We start from the raw sequence: 20,003 nt of genomic DNA, 5'->3' as shown, positions 1-20,003 counted from the left end.
TCTTGCTCACCACACTCCAGCCACTTGACTTTTCTCTCTTTCTAAAACATGCCGAGCTAGTTTTTGTCATAGGGTCTTTGCTCTCCTCTGCCTAGAATGCCTCTTGTAGATCTTCCCATGTCTACTCCTTCCTGACAGATGTCATTTCCTCTGAGAGGTCTTTCCAGAACATTTGTGTCTCATCCTTTCCTTCAGTTACTCACTCCTTAACCCCGTTTTATTTTTTTCTGAAGTATATAATAATGTATATCACTGTCTTGAGTATTTATCTATTTGTTAATTTTTTTTCTCTCCTAAGTAGAACATAAACTCCATGAAGATAGGGTCTACAGCTGGGCGCAGTGGCTCACACCTGTAATCTCAGCACTTTGGGAGGCTGAGGTGGGCAGATCACAAGGTCAGGAGATTGAGACCATCCCGGCCAACATGGTAAAACCCTGTCTCTGCTAAAATACAAAAATTAGCTGGGCATGGTGGCACATGTCTGTAATCCCTGCTACTCACGAGGCTGAGGCAGGATAGGTGGAGATTGCAGTGAGCTGAAATCACACCACTGCACTCCAGCCTGGGCAACAGAGTAATACTCTGTCAACAAAAAAAAAAGAAAGAAAGAAAGAAAGAAAGATAAAAGAAAGAGAAAAACAAATGTCATAACAATGTAAAGAAATAGTAGCAGCTCATAGTATCCGTTAGACTGTCAGAGACCTAGAAGGAATCTTCCAGATCATCTGCTACTGAACACCACTTAACAGATAAAGCAGTTGAGACCTAGTGAGTGGAAATGACTTATATAATATAGGGTTAAAACTAGAGGTTCCTTACCCTGTTACCAGTACCTTTCTCGCCATATCACTCTGTCTTTTCTCCACTTACCTTCTCCAGAAACTAGGATTTCTGTGGAAACCGGGTTATGGGGTAAATACCAGCCCTTTCCTGTTCTCTAAACTCCCGCCACACGTTGTCATTCACTCACTAAAAATAAATAGACATTCCCTGCTTGCCTGTCCTTCAGAGTGGCCAATCACTCCTCTACCTCTGCCATCCCATTTCTCCTTCCTCCTTGTCAAAACATTTGTGTTTAGGAAGACATTGTGTTGAATGACTTTCTCATTTCTGCCCCTGTGACACAGTTTAAGCCTTCCTTGAGGGACAAGCTAATGAGGTCTGAATTATAGCATCCACATGAGACCAGAGTGGTAGAGGCTCTGTGACTCAGAGAATGTCAAAAGTGGAAGATAACTTAGAGACCAAAAGGTCTACCTCATCACCTTATCTTGCAGATAAATGTAGATACCAAGAGAAAGGGAAATGTTAATTGACTGACCATGCTGATATTGCTAGTTAGATGCAGAGCATGACTAGAACCCAGGCTTTCTGACTTCCCAGTTCAGTACTTACTAGTAATACATTTCACTGAAGCCTTGGCACTCAGAACACAAGGGACACAGGGAGCCCCCAGGAAAAGATGTTGACCAATTGATAATAATTTCCAGCAAGGAAATGAAGAAATTCTGCTTCTTGCTTAGAGGAATTCCCCACCACAGTAACCTTCTCCAGGAAAAACAAAATTTCTTTGTCATCCTAGGGATTTCATGAAAATTGAAGAGATAAATATATGAAGGTCCTTACCACTGGGCTTGGAAAATACTGTTAGATGTCTTTTCCCTCCAGCTTTATTGAGGTATTTTTGACAAATAAAAATTATATATATTTATGGCATATCATATTTTGATACATATATATACCATGAAATGATTACCACAGTAAACCTAATTTACATTTCCATCATACTCACATAGGTACCTTTTGTGTATGTCTGTGTTAAGAACACTGAAGATCAAATCTCTTAGCAAATTTCAAGTGTACAGTACATTATTATAAACTGTAATTGTCATGCTATACATTAGGTCTCAAAAACTTACTCGTTCTGCATATCTGAAACTTTGTATCCTTTGCCCAACATCCTCCCATTTCCCCAATCCCTCAGTCCCTGGCAACCACCACTCTACTCTCTGTTTCTATGAGTTTGAGTTTTTTAGTTGCCATGCATACGGTGAGATTATGCAGTAAATGTCCATCTGTGTCTGGCTTATTTCACTTAGCATAATGTCCTCCAGATTAATACATGTTGTTAAAAATGAAAGGATTTTCCTTTTTATAAGGCTGAATAATATTCCTGTGTGTGTGTGCGTGTGAAATTTTCTTTATCCTTTTACCTATCACTGATGGTAGTTTGATTCTATATGTTGGCTACTGTGAATAGGGCTGCAGTGAACATAGGGGTAGAGATATCTGAGATACTGATTCCTTTTCCTTTGGATATATAGCCAGATGTGGGATTGTTGGAGCATATTATAGTTCTATTTTTAATTTTTTGAGGATATACTGATTTCCTTTCTTTTGGTTATTATTTTGTGTAATAGCTTTACCAGTATACATTCCCACCAACAGTGGACCAGGATTCCCTTTTCTCCACATCCTTACCAACACTTGTTTTATTTTGTCTTCTTGATGATAGATTCTAATAGATGTGAGGTAATATCTCATTGTGGTTTTGATTTGCATTTGTCTGATGATTAATAACATTGAGCACCTTTTCATATACCTGTTGACCATTTGTATGTCTTTTGAGAAATGTCCGTTTAGGACTGTTGCCCATTTTAAAAATTGGGTTGTTTTCTTGCTATTGAGTTTCTTATGTATTTTTGATTTAACCCCTTATCAGATACATTGTATACAAATATTTTTATCCCATTATATAAGTTATCTTTTCATTTTGTTGATTGTTTCCTTTGCTGTGCAGAAACTTTTTAGTTTGATGCCATCCCATTAGTTTATTTTTGCTTTGTTGTCTGTTCTTTTAGGGTCATTTAAAAAACTTCGGCTGGGCACAGTGGCTCATACCTGTAATCCAAGCATGTTGAGAAGCAAGTAGGCAAGTAGATAATGTGAGATTAGAAGTTCGAAACCAGCCTGGCTAATGTGGCAAAACCCTATCTCTACTAAAAATGCAAAAATTAGCTGGGTATGGTGGCAGGCACCTGTAATCCTAGCTACTCAGGAGGCTGAGGCAGGAGAATTGCTTGAACCCAGGAGGCAGAGATTGCAGTGAGTCTAGATCATGCCATTGCACTACAGCCTAGATGACAGAGCGAGACACAGTCTCAAAAAAACAAAAAACAAAAAACAAAAAACAAAAACAACAACAACAAAAAAAAAACAAGAAAAAAAGAAAAAAATGTATTGCCCAGACCAATGTCAAGAATATTTTCTCCATCTTTTCTATTATAGTAGTTCACGTCTTACATTTAAGATTTTTTGTTTTTGTTTTTTTTTTTTTGTTATTTTGTGGGTGTTTTTGGTACAGATGGGGTGGGAAGGGAGAGTCTTATGATGCTGCCGAGGCTGGTCTTGAACTCCAGGCTTCAAACAGTCCTCCTTCCTGGCCTTCTAGCATACTGAGATTACAGGCATGAGCCACCATGCCCAACCACATTTAAATCTGTAATTCATTATGAATTCGTTTTTGTATGTAGTTTAAGATATGGTCTAATTTCATTTTTTGCATGTGGATATCCAGTTTTCCTAGGACCATTTATTAAATAGATCTGCTACTTTAAAAAATCTTAACAGAAATTAGCCAAGTATGGTGGTGGGCACCTGTGGTCCCAGCTACTCAGGAAGCTGAGGGTTAAGAATTGCAGGAGGCAGAGATTGCAGTGAGCCAGGATCACGCCACTGCACTCTAGCCTGGGCAATAGTCCTCAAGTAGCTGACCTGGTTCCTGGGTGAGATGCTGTCTCAGAAAAAATTTCTTTGTTATCGATGTTTGAGAATTTGATTATAATGTCTTGGTCAAGATCTACTTGGGTTTTTTGGGGAGCTTCATGTATCTGAGTGTTCATTTCCTTCTCCAGATTTTAAGAGTTTTCTGTTATTTCTTTTTTTTAAATAAGCTTTTTGCCCCTTTCTCTTTCTCTCCTCATTCTGAATATCCTATAATGTTAGTATTGGTTCACTTGATGTTGTCCCATAAATCCTATAGACGTTCTTCACTTTTTTTGGTTATTTTATTGTTGTTGTTGTTTTCTTGCTGTATAATTTCAAATGACCTGTCTTTGAGATCACCGATTCTTCTGATTGACTGAGTCTGCTGTTGAGGATCTCAGTGGAATTTTTCAGTTTAGTCATTGTATTCTTCAATTCCAGAATTTAAAAAAATAATTTCTATTTGTTGAACTTCTCATTTTGTTCAAGTATTGTTTCTGTGATTTTTGTTTGTTTAATTGTTTATCTGTGTTCTCTTATGGCTCAATGAATTTCTTTAACACAATTATTTTTCATTGTTTGTTAGGCAATTCATAGATATCCATTTCTTTAGAGTTCATTACTTGTGCTTTATTTTGTTCATTTGGTGGTAATCCTGGTGGTCTTGTGTTGGTATCTATGCATCTGAAGAAGTAATACTTTTTCCCACCTTTGCAAACTGGCTTCAGCAGGGAAAGACCTTTACTAGTCAGCTGATCCAGTGATACTGGGTGGACTAACTGTTTGGATTTATGGATGAGCTTGCTGTTGGAGTCCTCAAGTAGCTGACCTGGTTTCTGGGTCTGTGAATGCATGGCTTGGTGTCTGAGTCCACAGTGGGCAGCTTGGTATCTGAGTCTGCAAGGTGGCCTGAAGGTCTGCTTGGGCAAACCTGTAGCTCAGGTCTATATGGGTGCACCTGGTACCTGGGTCTGCAGGAGCAGGCCTGAATCCTGAGTCTGCTAGAGTCTGGGCTGTGGAAGATGGCTTGGAGCATGAATTTGTGGTTATCAGCCTTGCACCTGGGGCTACAGGAGCCAGCCTGGCACTAGAGTGGGCCTCTGTCAGCTTTATTTCACATGTTTCTTGTGGCATTGAGCTCAAACTTGCCTGTGTTAAAGTATTTAAGCTAAATAATTTTTCACTCTCATTTTAAAGTTATCTTACAACTTTTAGTCAAGGTGATGCTGTGGTAAAGCTCTAGGGACATAATTTGTTTTATCTTTTTGGTGAATTGCACTCTTTAGAATTATACATTGTGTCATTCTTTATCCTATGGTGGGGCAGCAAATAATAGCTCAACTGCTTTGCATGTACTAAGTTAATATGATACTCTAAAAGATGAGAACTATTGTTGTGTCTATTTATCAGAAAAGAAAATTTGTAGGGATCAAGGCATTGGCCCCAAATCAGATCTATCAATAGCTACTACTAGCAAATTAGAGCCAGAGAGATGTTAGCAATTCTAACTTAGCATTGTATTAGTTATGTGGTATGGGTCAACTCAGTGTTCATGAGCCTCAGTGTTCATATATCTAAAATAGAGGATAATAAAAATTTGTGAGTGACTGGTATAAGAATGGGTATATGACATAATTCTAGCCAATAAGATTGAAATAGATATGGGGGTGGTGAATTTAGAGGGCTCACCTTTTGGGATATTTTCACTAACTTTTAGAAAGGGTGTGGCAAAAAGACCAACTTCCTCCTTTTACTCCAGCTTTTGGATGTCGTGTAAAGAAGTGATGGCTGTAACTGTTGCTGCTTTTTTGCTACCAGAAGAGGTATAGGCCAAATGATAAAGATGACTATAATGGTAAATTTTATGTCAATTTGACTGGGACCAATAGTACCCAGATATTTGGTTGAACATTATTTTGGGCGTTTCTGTGAGGGTGTATTTGAATGAGTTTAACATTTAAATCAAGAGATAGACTGAGTAAGGTAGATTGCCTTCCCTGATGACTTAATCATTTAAAGGCATGCATAGAACAAAGTGGCTGACCCTCCTCAGAATAAAAGAGAGTTTCTCCTCCCTGACTGCCTTCAAGCTGGGACATCAGTTTCTTTCCTACTTTTGGACTGGAACTTAAACGTCAGCTCTTTTTGGGTTTCATGCCTTCTGCTCTGCAGACTAGAACTACACTATTGGCTCTCCTGGTTCTTAGGCCTTCAGACTCAGACTATAACTATGCCATCAGCTCTCCTGGGTTTTCAGCTTTCCAGCTTACCCTGAAGAGCTTTGGACTAAGCAGATTCCATAATCATGTGAGCCATTTCTTCATAATAAACACACACACATACACTATTTATTCTTTTTCTCTGGAGAACCCTGACAAACACAATGAGAGAACAGGAAAGTGGAAAGAACATGGTCCTTGCAGATGTGGTTGAGTTAGTGAATTAATCAACCTAATAAATTCTGTGTCAGGACACATGGTTAAAAGAAATACTTTTCTTTCTTGTTATAGCTACTTTTAGTTGGTTTCCTATTTCTTGCATCTGAAGGCATCACAATAGACCTAGAAATCAAACTAAGGACTGTTGTGAAAATTTAATGGTGTTCAATAAATATTAAATATTAGTTCTCTTCCCAGCATCTAAATGATAGCTCAAGGCATACTTCTTTATAATAATAATCCCTTGATTGATATAATCTTCTATTTGTCACAGAGAGATTCCATAGACATTTTTCTACTAGACTGTGAGTTGCTTAAAAGTAGAAACCATGTTAAGTTTGTCTCTATTTCTAGTACAGGTGTTGAATGTTTCTTAGACTACATCTTTTTATTATAATTATTATACTTTAAGTTCTAAGATACATGTGCAGAACGTGCAGAGTTGTTACATAGGTATACACATGCCATGGTGGTTTGCTGCACCCATCAACCCATAATCTACATTAGGTATTCGTCCTAATGCTGTCCTTCCCCTAGTTCCCCAACCCCTTACAGGCCCCAGTGTGTGATGTTCCCCTCCCTGTGTCCATGTGTTCTCGTTGTTCAACTCCCACTTATGAGTGAGAACATGCAGTGTTTGTTTTTCTAAAAATATGAAACACTTCACGAATTTGTGTATCATCCTTGCACAGGGGCCATGCTAATCTTCTCTGTATCATTCCAATTTTAGTGTATGTGCTGCCAAGGCAAGCACTAGACTACATCTTTTAATGGATTTGATTTTCAATAACATTGCTGCTCACTTGGAAGTAATGACCTAGGAGCTGGGTAAAGTTAGCTTGACACAACTGTAGATGTATACCTCATAGTAGAGTTGTTGTTATAGAACAGTTAGTTTGGTTCTTTGATCGGCAAACCTTATGTTGACAAGGATGTGCTTACATGTTAACTGCTATTATGCTATTATTTAAGGCCTATGCTATGTTAAAGGTACCAGTTTAACTTAAAAACCAGGTGGCCTATAATTGAACCATTATGTAGAAACTCCATGACTGTTAGGACTGCCACTAAGGACAGACTTAGGATGCTTAGAAGGGCTTGGTCTACCTCAGGGCTCTGGGAAAGCAACAGAAAATGCTATATATGATTCTGAAAGGTAATTTAGAATTTCAAGGATAGTTATCCATCACCTAGCTCCTTCTGCCTTCTGGAGTGTATATCCTTCTGTGTACTATAGGCCAGAAATAGAAAAGAGACAGGGAAAAAAGGATCCCTGTAAGAGACATGTTTGTGTATATATAAGGGGGAGAATGGTGGAGTGGGGGGAGGTTATCATGAGAAAGGAAGCCTATGGCTGTGTGTCTTTTGGCTTCTTCCCGGAAGAGCCTTTCTAAGGAACTTTCAACTCTTTACCAAGACTCCCATGTTGACTTTGTGAATGAAGGGAATCCTTAACCAAGGAGCTTTTTTTCTGCTCAGCAAGCCTGTGAAAAAATGATTATTTCAGGCAGTTGTTTCCTAGTTTAACCTCTAGAGGTTCTAGAATCTAGGTCAGGTGCACGGTACAGGAAATTGCATTTTCATTCAAGTATCCCAGGTGATGGTGTTAGTAATTTTTCAGACTTTACTTTGGGTATTACTAATACAGGAAACATCTGAGGTAGGCAACTTATTTTGAGAAGGCCCCTGACAGCTAATTACCATGACCTAAAATATCTTTGTTAGGGTCTGCCTGAGAGAGTAGAGAATGTAAGTGGAAATTGAGTCTAGAGACCATGATGCTTAAGTGTTTTCTTTAGGAGTTTCTCATGGTCTCCTGTGCTCGCAACAGGAATCTGAACCCTAAATAAAGGGTTGCTTTTAGCCCATTTTCTGTGAGAATTAGTAAAGCCATTTCCTCTAGGTAGATACCATCCTGTGGGGTTCACGGCTTGGAAAGGGAAGTAAGGCTAGATTTTAGTCCCACTTGCCCAAATCAGGGTATTCTTGTGCACTGTACAATCTGTACAAGTGTACATGATGTTCTTATGAAACCCTTCTACTGGTTTTCACTGAGGACGGAGCATTTGAAGATTAATAAAATAAACAAAATGAGCTCTTTGGGGTACCCAATAGAGCCCTAGACAAACAGCATTATTTTCATTCCCGAGTTCAAAATAAATTAGTCAAAATATTACCTTTATTAGTGAGAGAGGCTGGACTGGTCAGTGAATGCTATAGCTCTAACTGTAGCTGCCCTTTATAACCTAACTTGTATAGATATCAGGTACTGAATTTATATTGTTTCTAAACCTCCTCCCCAAATTTTGGAGTTAAATATTATGATCCCCATTTTGTAGTTGGGGAAACTGAGTCAGTAAGTTAGAGAAGCAGGATTCAACGTAGATCTGACTAGACCCAAAGCTCCCCGCTTCGTACTTGGCACTGCTGCTTGTGGGGAACCAGCTGGAATGTCTACAACCAAAACCCAATTAAATCAACCCACAATTCTTAGGAGATTTCCGAAGTTGTATTCTGGCAGAGTTTTTCTCTTTCCCGAAGGTTCTCCTCTGGCACTGACCAGAAGCCCTGGCTCCTCCAGCAGATGCAGAAATGTGCAAAGCCTCAGGTCCTTCCAATTCCGGGTTATTTTTCGTTGCCCCTGGGAGCACTAGGTCTAATGCCAGCACAGATGTACTATTTTGAAACTACATGCATGTCTCAGAAAACTCAGGCAGAGTGCCATTCAAGGATGTATTTTATATCATCACCCCACAGTGCTGTATCACTGCTACTGTCCTTCAGTCTGGGCCTTGCTGTCTATGGAGAAGAGTTGCTTTATTTAGTGTTTACCTCCCAAGCATGTCGGGAAAATCACAATCACAAAACCCAAAGGGATAGGCTGCTTTCATCATTGAAAATGGCTTTCATCATTGCAAAGATACATTTTTTCATGTGATAGTTCTTGTCTTAGGTCACGTTCCTTAGAAACCAACCCTGAGATGGGAATTTGTGCTCAAGTGATTTATTGAGTGTTTTTAAGAAGAGGAGTGAGAGAAACAGGACAGGACAGAAAAAGGGGTTAAGCAAGAATTTGGCTTCTACTGACGTCTTGCTTCAGCCTGATCTCATGAGGAGCACCGAATCACAAATTGTCCCACAGAGTTAAACCCACTTTAAGGTTGAGGGTGGCAGGGCTGACCTTTTGTACTCCCCACGACAGTTAGTCATGGGCCACTGGCTGCAGAGATCAGGTCTGTGTGTGCCTGTGTATGTAGCCTCCCGGTCAAGGTGGCTCCCATTAGCTCAAGGTCTCTTCCTCATGGCCAAGGGTAATTCTCCAGAGAAAGTGGTAGCTGTGAGTTGTATTAGCCAACTCTCCCAGCAGCTGGAGGTAACTGCCTGGGTACACTGGCTGGTAAAGTAGATCTGGACAGGACACCAATAACACTTCTCATCATAAGACATAAGAGTCATTTGAATATGAGTATGGGTTAATTAATCTCAGAGTTCACAGAGACTTTGCCTCATTATATATTCCTTTCTATGCATTTAATTGGTGAGTAAACCAAAAGTGAAAATCACGTAACAAAATAGTCCTACAATTCCAAGTTGCTGTAAGTAAAGATAATATTCAGGTAACTTCACCCTATTTCAACATTCAGCCAGCCTGCTGAAACACGTACCTTTGGATGTTACAGCATATGCTCCATTTTATATGCATTTTCATGACCAACAATGTAGTTTAGTCTTACAGTATAACCAATAGGTGGCACCAGAAACACCCACAGTTATTCCAACTACATAGTATGTATATGTGTGCTAAAATTTCAGTCCCTATCTACTTAGTTTTTTTCATGTGGAAAAGGGACTCATAATATTAAATCTAAACCCGAACTTGGTAACTTACAATTTCCCATTTGCGATTTGACCTCTTCCTTGCAGGGTTATGTGAGCATGAAAAAAAAATAGGGTGATAGGGGCAGTCGATTCAGAAAGAAAACATCTATTCATTAGCAAAAGGAAGGAAAAAAGACTGGAGCCCTGCATCCTTTTCCTTCAAGGTCTCTTGAGTGTATAAATGCCGAAGATTATTAGGAAATATTTGAATAACAGGATAAAAAAGTCAAGGATACTGCCTCCAAAACATGAACTTTATTCCCCACTGAAAACAGAATTGGATGGCAACCAAGTTGTTCAAGGATTGCCCTGGCCAATATCTGACCACAGGGTTCCACTCCGGGAAAGGTTTTTGAGTCCAGCATTCACCATTTTCAAGTTTGTTTCTTTTGAAGTTTGTACTTTATTGTTGGTGAAGGGAAGTAAATGGTGGGGGGCGGGGTGCTACATCTTCCAATTTTTTTCCCAGCAATCCAGCATTGTGCTCTTTTTCTATATCAGACTATTCCAAGGAGCAGAATGACTTAGGGGAGAAAGTACTGAACTGGAAACTAGGCTGCAGTACACTTAATGTTTACCAGGTATTTTTGTAATCATTATTTGACCCTCCAACCATATTAAAAGTGGGTATATTGAATTTCAGAAAGGTCCTTTAGCTAGCAAGGACCTTAACCCAGTTCATCTGACCCCCAAAGCCAAGGCTAAATCTAGATGTGTTGTTATGGGCTCGCCATACAAATTGGACAACTCATTTCACTTTACTGGCCTTTAGTTTCCTCTACAACATAAGGAGCTGGACTGTATGGCCTCAGCACATCTTCCAGCAAGATGTCTCTAGATCCTGAATAGTACGTGTGGAGTGGAGTGTCTTGTGTACTGATTGGGACTGGAGGTGTGGTTTGGCACATAGTCAGTAGGAAGGGAGGGTAAAGCTCACTTTGATAGTGTTCCAGAGTGGAAGGTGACAGGGCTATTATACAATGCGTTCAACAGTCTGGTTCTTGCATTTTGGGGGGGAAAATCAATGCCAGGTTTTGATTAGCCTTTCCTATACCTGTCATCAGCTTATTATGCAGTAAACATCATGCCTCTAGCAGCGTTCCTTTCCAAATGAAATGATCCTAAGTTTTGGAATTTCTCTTTACATGGCATGCTCTTCTGTCCTGCATACCACAAATTATTTTCACTGCCCTTCTCTGAACCATTGCTATTTTTGCTCTGCCTTTTTGATAGCGGGACTGATTAAAGAGTGATTTTATTCTTTTAAAGATTAACTACAAAGATAGAGGCAATAGGACTATTTAAGGATACATATAAATTTCTTGCTCATAAACCTTCATAATATGAACAGAAAAGTCAGGAAAGGGGAAGAAAGGAAACTAACTTTAATTGAGTGTCTACAGTGGATCAAGTTTTCTTCTAGATCCATGTGATATCTTATTTCCCTTCATTCTCTCAGCTGGGAGGCAGTACTGTGTAGGGGTTCCATGCCTAGCCACTTCAGTCAGATAGACCTGGGTTCTCTTCAAGGCCTGAGTGCTACCTTATCATGTAACTCTGAGAAATCTATGCAACTTTTCTAAGCTTTGGTTTCCTCAGTAAGACAACATCCATAAAGGGCTTAGTATTAGCCCAGAGTAAGTGCTCAGTGAATGTTAACTCTCTTCTTGACCACCCTAAAGAGTATACCTTATCTACTTCACACTAGATTTTTAAAAACCTAAGGTTCTAAGAAGCTAAGTAAAAAAATTTCAGACCTATATTGATCTGACACTGATGAGTATCTGTTGTTTCTCTCTCTCTCTCTCTCTCTTTTTTTTTTTTTCACTCTTGTCACCCAGGCTAAAGTGCAATGGTGCAATCTTGGCTCACTGCAACCTCTGCTTCCTGGGTTTCAGAGATTCTCCTGCCTCAGCCTCTTGAGTAACTGAGATTACAGGTGCCCACCACCACACTTGGATAATTTTTTTATTTTGTATTTTCAATAGAGATGAGGTTTCACCATGTTGGCCAAGCTGGTCTTGAACTCCTGACCTCAGGTGATCCGCCAGCCTTGGGCTCCTAAAGTGCCAGGATTACAGGCATGAGTCACTGTTCTCAGCAGATATCTATTGTTTCTTTTTCCCAGAACCACTCTTTATTTAGGGAACCCATTCCTCCACCCATCCCTATTCTGTTTTGTTTTGCTAGAACAGATTTTATTAAGGCTCAAGAGTGAACTCTGGAGCAGATAATATGGCTCAAATCTCAGCTCTGGCCGGGTGTGGTGGCTCATACAGGTAATCCCTGCACTTTGGGAGGGTTAGGTGGGTGGATCACTTCAGGCCAGGAGTTCAAGACCAGCCTGGCTAACATGGTGAAACACTGTCTTTACTAAAAATACAAGAATTAGCTGGATGTGGTGGTAAATGCCTATAATCTCAGCTACTTGGTAGACTGAGGTGTGAGAATTGCTTGAAACCCAGGAGGCAGAGGTTGCAATGAGCAAGATCGTGCCATTGTACTCTAGCAAGACTCCATCTAAAAACAAAACAAAACAAAGAAAAAACCTAATCTCTACCACTTATTGGCTGTATAACATTTGAAAGATTCCTTAACCTTTCTGTACCTTAGTTTCTTCATCTATTAAATGAGAGTGTCAAAAGTCTACCACTTGGATTCTTGTGAAGATTAAGTAAGCTAATAGAAATGAAGTGCTTATAGCAGTGCCTCATGCATGGTAAATGCTCAGGAGCTATAAATCCTTTTTCTTCTCACCCTACCTGTCTCCCAGTGATAGGGTTGGGCACATGACTCAGATATGACCATCAGAGTGTCTTTCCTATCATCTTGTTTCCCATAATTGGTCTAGGGCAAAGTCAGCAACATTTTTCTGTAGAGAAGATAGCAAATATTTTAGGCTTTGTGGGCCATGTGGCCTCTGTCACCACTGCTCAACTTGCTGTGACAGCGGAAAACCAACCATAGACAATACAGAAACAAATGGGTGTGATTGTGTTCCAATAAAACTGAAATTTATGGACCTTGACATTTGAATTTCATATAATTTTCAGGTATTTTAAAATATTACCCTTCTTTTATATTTTTTCACCAATCATTTAAAAATGGCAAAACTGGCCAAGTGCGGTGGCGCACACCTGTAATCCCAGGAGTTTGGGAGGCTGAGGTGGGTGTATCATGAGGTCAGGAATTCAAGACCAGCCTGACCAACATGGTGAAACCCCATCTCTATGAAAAAAAAAAAAAATGACAAAACTCTTTTTAGTTCACATACTTCCCCAAAACAGGAGTCAGGCTGAATTTGGCCGGTGCATCATAGTTTGTTGACTCCTAGTCGTGGTATGGGCATGTGACCCACAAAGGGCCAAAGTCCTGCCACAGGATTTAAGACATGGACTCTGGAAGAGAGTGTGTGCCTCTTCCTTTTGGATCAAGATTACCATGGCCATCTTCATTTCCCACAGGGAGAGTTGCTGTGTATGGCAGGAGGAATGAAGCCGACAGCAAAAAGAATCAGAGCTAAGTAGAGCCAGCTAAGAAGTAAAGACAGAGACACCAAGTCCTGAAAATTTTATCTGAGCCTCTAGATCTAGCCGTGCCTATTAGTTCCATGAGCCAATGATTACTTTTTGTTTTTTCTAATGTAGTTTGAGTCAGGTTTTGGTCACCTATAGTGGAGTTCTGATAGATATTTAAGGGCTTGTTTTTCTTACACAACGTAATACCACTGTATGTAATTATTTTGAAAAAGGGAACACTAGCCTGTATTGTGTAGTTACCATGTGCCAGGCAATTTGATAGGTGCTTTCACATGTGAGCTCTCATTGACTTCTTACAACAACACTCTGAGGTTGGCATTATTATCCTCACTTTACCAAGAACACAGACACATTTGATGCCAGTAGATTGCTTGCTGAGGTACAGTATTTGATGGCAGAATGAAGCAGCTAAAGGGTTTGGGGGAGTGGACTGTTCAGGGCCCTTTTCCCACTCACCTCACTCCCTAAGAAAGAATGATGGCAGAGTATACTGTCAGGGCACACTTAATCCCTTTTCTGGGAAAGAGGACATGTACTGAACAGGAATCCCCACTGTTCCCTCTTCTGGGCAGTGGGGAGTGGCAGTCCTGGAGTTCTTGCCCAGCTGCCCAGCAGAGAGCGGATGAGCAGCTGAGGCACACTGATGAACAGCCTGGGTTAATCCGGGCTGCAGCTTGCAGCTCCCTTGCAGGACCTATCCAGGATTTCCTTCAGAAGTATCACATCACAGCAGCTGGCTGGCTTGAGTTTGCCAACTGCTTGACCCCTAGCTGCACAGGAAACTTCAGCAGGTAGAACTTGGCCAGCCTCAGGAGCAGACACACCCTGAGCTCCTTAGGATAGAACAGAAAGGCTTGCACAAACAGGGCTTGCACAATAGAGGATGAGAAAGCAGCCAGGGAAAATAATCCTTCACATCCATTAACCCTCACCTTGTCACATCAGCCCTTTGAGTTGTGGATTGAAGACAACTACCATATTAATAGCTGCTACTTACTGGACAACTCCTGTATCTCATTCTGTTTATTACAATTGTTGTATGCCAGGTACTTTACCTAAATAATAATAATTATTATCTTAATATTACATACATATATATACATTTTTTTTTGAGACAGTCTCACTTTATTGCCCAGGCTGGAGTGCAGTGACATGGTTTCAGCTCACTATAACTTTCACCTCCTAGCTCAAGAGATTCTCCCATCTCAGCCTCCCAAGTAGCTGGGATTACAGGCACCCACCACCAAACCCAGTTAATTGTTGTGTTTTTGGTAGAGATATGGTTTCACCATATTGACCAGGCTGGTCTCGAACTCCTGACCTCAACTGATCTGCCTGCCTTGGCCTCCCAAAGTGATGGGAATACGGGCGTGAGCCATTGCACCAGCCCAAATTTATCTTAGAAGCCTTGCTAAGTAGACATTAAATATTACCTACTATTTTATGGACAAAGAAACCAAGATGACTAGAGGTTACAAAATGATGAACACTAGGAGGGAAGGAGAATTTGTCCCGGGTCTGTCTCTATTTCTGTGCACTACCATGTGGGATGGGAGATGAAACAGGAGGAGAGGGACAGTTTTTTTCCGGCTTTCAGTAGTTGGACAGGACAGGTCTAGCCACTGGAAATGGATATGGAACATGAAGCTTGAATGCCTCTTCAGGCTTTTTGAAGGCAGGGAATTATGTTGTTTTGTATTTACCTGGTATACCATTAGCACGTAACTTATACTTGGCCTAGAGTAGGAGCTCATTAATGTTTGTAAAATGAATGAGTAAATGAGTCCTGGTGTCTCTTTCTTTTAGTAAAACAGGAGAAGGCTGAGGGGGCACTGACTTGATTATGTCCTCTCTTTAAGTTGTTTCCTGGAACTTTTAGAAGTCATATGAACTCTTATTGGCATCTACCCTACCTTTTAATACAATGGAGTAGAAGTTCACCCAGTTTCGTGGTAAATTTTATAGGATTGCTTTCCCTAATGCCGCGATAGAGGTCTAAAACAGTTAATTCATGTTTCAAAAATTTGTCTCTACCGGACTTCTGGTGGGGGTAGCTTGAAGCAGGGAAAAAATCTGATTTCACAAACTTACTTTAGGGTTACTTAACCAGGCGATCATAAGATCTGGCTGCTGAGAAAGTTAAGCAGAGACCTTTAAAAGGCAAGTCTTTAAAGTGGGGATGGAGGGCAAGGAAGGAAAAATTGGGCACAAAGGTCAAAAGTTGGAGCTTTGCCTATTCTATTCCCTGGCCAGTAGGCAGGCCCTGAACTCAGTTCCCTTTTGCTTGCTCTCTGGGCCAAGGCTGAGTTAGTGAGCTATAAATTCCACTAGTCTAAGTGTGAGGAATGTGGAGATGAATGTGGGGAAGTCTTCGTTCCAGAGGAAAGGGCACAACGGCAGGCCAGCTGGAGATGGAAGACAGAACATATCCCAAGTGCGAGCCAACAGAGATTTCAAATTAGAATCTGGGCTCAACCTGCATCTGGGTTTTAAATACTCTGTGATTGTAAGTGGATAGGGCCGTCAAGTAGTTGGAAGAAAGTGTATTGAGACCTGAGGTGACATGGAGTTGATTTGCCAAGAAAAATTAGTAGCATATTTATCTGATCATTTGTGTCAATATGTGTTCTTGGCAAGGAGAAGCATTTGTGCAGGAACTAGTGAAAGAGGAAGGTTAAAAGGAGGAGAGCCCCATGAGGTGAGCAGCAAGTCAAGTGGTACCCAGAGAAGCCCAGCTGGCCTTCCATCAAAGGCAACTTGATGGAGATGGCAAACCTAAACGACTGGCCACGTTTACCATGTGTTGTGGGTGACACCCTCTCCTAGAACCCAGCAACTGGGATCCAGGCCTGGAGCTTACTTTGGAAGTGCTGTGGAGGATCATTTTTATTGGGAAGTGTGGTTTGGAAGGTAAAACTGTGGAAGACTGTCTATCTTTGAAGATCAGGGTTTGCTGGCACTCACTGAGGATTTCTAGATTCTTGGAAATCTAACAACTGCCTCTTTCCTCACCACAACTAAGTAAAAACAATGAATATGTGGGAACTAAGAATTCAAGGATGAGGGCTCTCTTAAGGTTTGCTTTGAGTGCAAGGATTTAAAACTACAGATAGAGACAGGAAACAGCCAAGGGTCCTCCATAAAACCCACCTCCAAGCCTAAAAAAGCCTGAAGTCTGAAAAACTGGACTGCTAGTCCCAGATGAAGTGTACCCTTTGCCAATAGATTCTCTCTGGATAATGCCCACCTGCACACTGGAGGAATTGGGTGGAGGTAGGGAAAGTTCGTGCCATTTGCGGTGGGGAGGAGCCTGGCCTCTTCAGTTCCTGTATGGTAGCCTGGAAATCAGTCTGTGAGGCAGGAGATCTGTTAGCAGGACTCCATCTCACTTTGCTCAGATATTCTCTTTTGGTTTTTTCCATTTCATTTTACCCAATAAACCCTGCCCTACTCACCCTACAATTGTGTCTGTGTGCCTAAATTTTCCTGGTCGTTTGACAAGAACCCGGTGTTCTACCACACTATGTCCTCTTATTGTGACTTCATTCAGTCATAGGGTACATAAATAGCTAAGAAGGTATTGCATTAATGGCCAGAAAGTAGGCATTTCAGGAAAATGCTCCTTTAATGTGTGAGGTTGGGCAAGCCATTTAACCTCTTTGTGTCTAATTTTCCTTACCTTTTAAATGAAGTTAATAGTATCTTGTCAAAGTAAAATAAAATGATAAGTGGCCAAGTGTTTTTAAGTATGCAAATTGAGTCAACTGGGTTACATGAAAAGGGCTTGGGAATCTGGGTTTAAATCCCAAATCTATGATTTACTACCTGTATAATCTTTTCTTTCTTTCTTTCTTTTTTTTTTTTTTTTATAGACAGAGTCTCTCTGTTGCCTAGGCTGGAGTGTAGTGGCAGGATGTCAGCTCACTGCAACCTCCTCCTCCTAGTTTCAAGCGATTCTCCTGCCTCACCCTCCCAAGTAGCTGGGATTATAGACATGTGCAACCACGTCCTGCTAGTTTTTGTATTTTTAGTAGAGATGGGGTTTCACCATATTGGCCAGGCTGGTCTCGAACTCCTGACCTCAAGTGATCTGTCCGCCTCAGCCTCCCTGAGTGCTGGGATTACAGGTGTGAGCCACTGTGACCAGCCTATAATCTTGGGCATGTTTTCTAACTTATCAGTGCTTTGATTTCCTGGTCTCTAAATACTTCTCTAAAATGTTGTAAAGATTAAAATAATCTTATGTAAATGTCCTACCTTATATATGGGGCTTCATAAATTCTACTGATTATGATAATGACTCTTATAAGCAAGAAATACATGTTATGTGCTTGAACTAATACTTAAGTTGGTGCATGGTAAATGCTAATTATTACTATTTATCATCATTAATGTTTCTACCAGATATGAGAAACCATCTAGAGGCAAAATTCCTCTCACCTCTGAGAAATGATTGAATAAAACAGGAGTGAATCCAAGGTATGCAAAGCAATCTGGGCTTCATTGGATATAGAACTTTTCCTGCCACCTCTGGAAATCCTATTTCACAAGAGGTTTTTTTTTTTTTAATTCAAATGGGAACTGTGAAGGGAATAAAACCACTAATAATATTTAATGCATAGGCAAAATCCAAACAGAGGGTAAGCTCTGGACATGATTCCTCAGGAATAACTCACTAGCAACCACAGCTCCACCAGAATAGTGTTCTGCCAGAAACCTCAGGGCTGGGGTGGTGTCCTTCCACCAGCTCACCACAAGATGTTGTACCAAAGCAGTACAAGGAGTACAGGGAGCCCACATTTTAAAAATTACAGGATAAAGAAGCGGAAGTCCAAAATACTCATAGACAGAATGTATAATAATCTCATCATAATGCCCATAACTGCTAAAAGAGAACTAACTTTACTAGATGGTTTATCTAGTAAAAACTTATGATAGGAGGTCAGGCATGGTGGCTCATACCTGCAATCCCAGCACTTTGGGAGGCCAAAGCAGGAAGATCACCTGAAGTCAGGAGTTCGAGACCGGCCTGGCCAACATGGTGAAACCCTATCTCTACTAAAAAAAATAAAAAATTAGCCGGGTGTGGTGACACTTGCCTGTAGTCCCAGCTACTTGGGAGGCTGAGGCAAGAGAATCACTTGAATCTGGGAGGCAGAGGTTGCAGTGAGCCAAGATAACGCCACTGCACTCCAGCCTGGGAGACAGAGTGGGATTCCATTTCCAAAAAAAAACTTACAACAGGTTAACAAGATGGGTATAGGCTTCCTAGAATACTAATATAATACCTGGATATTTATTTTTCTAACCCAAGGATATAATGGTTACATCTAAATTATTTTCTTCCCATTACATCTTTTTGGACAGAGTTCTATTTTTCTGTTTAATGATGTCCTGAAAATTTAAATGAAAAGTATATTATATAAAAATCAAGCAATAACTTCACATGTTATGTGAGGAATTTTATCTCCAAGAGCCAAAAATAATATAAATTCCCCGTGATATATTATAAATATTTTAATCTTGAATTAAAAATAGAAACCCAAGTCTTACTCAATATATATGTGATTATTTAAAATGTTCAAAAGACAAACATTGAATACAGACAATAAAATTACTTATCTAAAGTAATTTCTGACCTCAAATTCTGGCTGTTAGCCAATTTATGTGACATTTTGTTGACATAAAACATTGATCTAGTGTTAGGAAGAAGGACTTTCTGATGGTGATTTTTTACTGGCTTGGGCAGGGTGTTTTGTAGGGGAATGAGTGGACTGATCGATAAATTATGATGCTAATTGAGATGGCTTATCGGCTTTTCACCAAATTTCTTTCTTGGATCAAGATGATGGAATGATCATGCAAGTCAATCTTGCTTTTCCCACCCCCCAAAGCCCTTAAATTTACATAAATGATTATTTTAAAGTTAAAAATTTTTTTAAAGATTTGCAGACTTAGCAAAAATAAAAATAAAACAATACTGGACACATTCAGTTAAATTTGAATTTCAGATGAACAATAATTGTTTTAGTATAATCATGTCCCAAATGCATTATTTTGGACATGCTGTATTTTATCTGGCAACTATAAAAGTAATAAATTCATAACACTGTATCATCAGTGGATTATAATTATGTAGAATTTTGCGATTGGATTAGATTGAGTTTGTCCTGCAATTCTACTTTTAGGAACTTATGAAATGAAAAGATAATGTTCATAAACACATCTATGTAAGAATATTCACAGAAGCTTTACTTGTAATAGTCAAAAATCTAGAAACAATCAAATGCTTATCAGCATTAGTATGTATGAACAATTTGCCTTTTTAACAAGCTCCAGGGTGCTGCTGGTGCTTCTAGTTCAGGCATTATACTTAGAG

The 20,003-nt window shown here is 40.0% G+C and overlaps 1 protein-coding gene and 1 non-coding gene across 6 annotated transcripts in view; one reads left to right on the top strand and one right to left on the bottom strand.

Moving 5' to 3' along the window:
* The window catches only part of TMEM135 (transmembrane protein 135), a 369,409-nt gene that overhangs the window by 21,145 nt on the left and 328,261 nt on the right, over nucleotides 1-20,003 (top strand). The window lies entirely within an intron of this gene.
* LOC120360992 (U6 spliceosomal RNA) lies at nucleotides 6,854-6,960 on the bottom strand. Its single transcript, XR_005577356.1, has one exon. It is a non-coding gene; the product is annotated as a U6 spliceosomal RNA (small nuclear RNA).

The sequence above is a fragment of the Saimiri boliviensis genome, chromosome 6 (assembly GCF_048565385.1).
Source record: "Saimiri boliviensis isolate mSaiBol1 chromosome 6, mSaiBol1.pri, whole genome shotgun sequence".
In the NCBI taxonomy this organism is placed as follows: Eukaryota; Metazoa; Chordata; class Mammalia; order Primates; family Cebidae; genus Saimiri; species Saimiri boliviensis.
The sequence above is the reverse complement of the archived record's forward strand: the minus strand, read 5'-3'. Positions and strand labels throughout refer to the sequence as shown.